General features: G+C 34.5%; 1 pseudogene; it reads right to left on the bottom strand.

Annotated features, from left to right (window-relative positions):
- Window positions 1-462: 462 nt before the first annotated feature.
- Window positions 463-581, bottom strand: LOC118601077 (annotated as a pseudogene).
- Between the last annotated feature and the right edge of the window lie 277 nt (window positions 582-858).

Below are 858 nucleotides of genomic sequence, written 5' to 3'. Positions count from 1 at the left end.
CTTTTGATGGGTCTTTATCACAGAAGGCCATGTTCTTCATAAATTATGAACGGTAAAAAAGGGAATTTTAGTGAAAAGACAAGTCTGTTTGTATCATCAATGAATGATGATAAATAGAAAGACAAAAACCAAATAGAAATGCATAGAATGATAACTGCCTGATATCTCTGTTAGCCAAGTCTCTAAACTCTAAATACAAAAAAGCAAAAAATTATTCAGAATAAAAATCCTAAGACTGCTCAAATGCTACAAGTGCTTGCACTTTGAAAAATCAAAAGTGGTTTTTGTGGAAAATAAAATAGTAGTCAGTCTAGCATGTACTGAAGTCAATTTCATTTTTTTAAAAATTCTATTTATTTTTATTTATTTAATATTTTTAAGCATGGCAACCCTTGGTTGACCTCACAAATTGCAAGTACCTTGTCAGCTTATAATCCCTTATTTTTTTTTTAACTTTTTTTACACCTATAGCACCTGGTCTTTCTTGGTAGTCTCCCATCCAAGTACTGACCAGGCCCGACCCTGCTTAGCTTCCGAGATCAGATGGGATTGGGCTTATTCAGGGTGGTATGGCCATAAATCTGAAGTCAATTTCAAATGTTGATGTTTTGGATATTTGCTTATGTCAAAAGGCATCTGAAATATATTTGAAGTGATATTCTTTAATGTACATTGGTGTTTGCTCTTTATTTTAAAGATGTATCTCGATTTACATACAGATGTGTTCTTGAATTTTTTATCAGTAGTTACCACATTAAGAAGTTAGCTGGTTGGGCTGGTTCCATAGAGCAGTGTTTAACACGTCTCCTTTACATGCAGAAGGTCCTGGGTTCCAGCCCCAGTGGAGCCACTGTCCAT

Source organism: Rousettus aegyptiacus, unplaced genomic scaffold, assembly GCF_014176215.1.
Source record: "Rousettus aegyptiacus isolate mRouAeg1 unplaced genomic scaffold, mRouAeg1.p scaffold_m13_p_3, whole genome shotgun sequence".
In the NCBI taxonomy this organism is placed as follows: Eukaryota; Metazoa; Chordata; class Mammalia; order Chiroptera; family Pteropodidae; genus Rousettus; species Rousettus aegyptiacus.
Note: the sequence above shows the minus strand (reverse complement) of the source record. Positions and strands in the feature narration are given on the sequence as shown.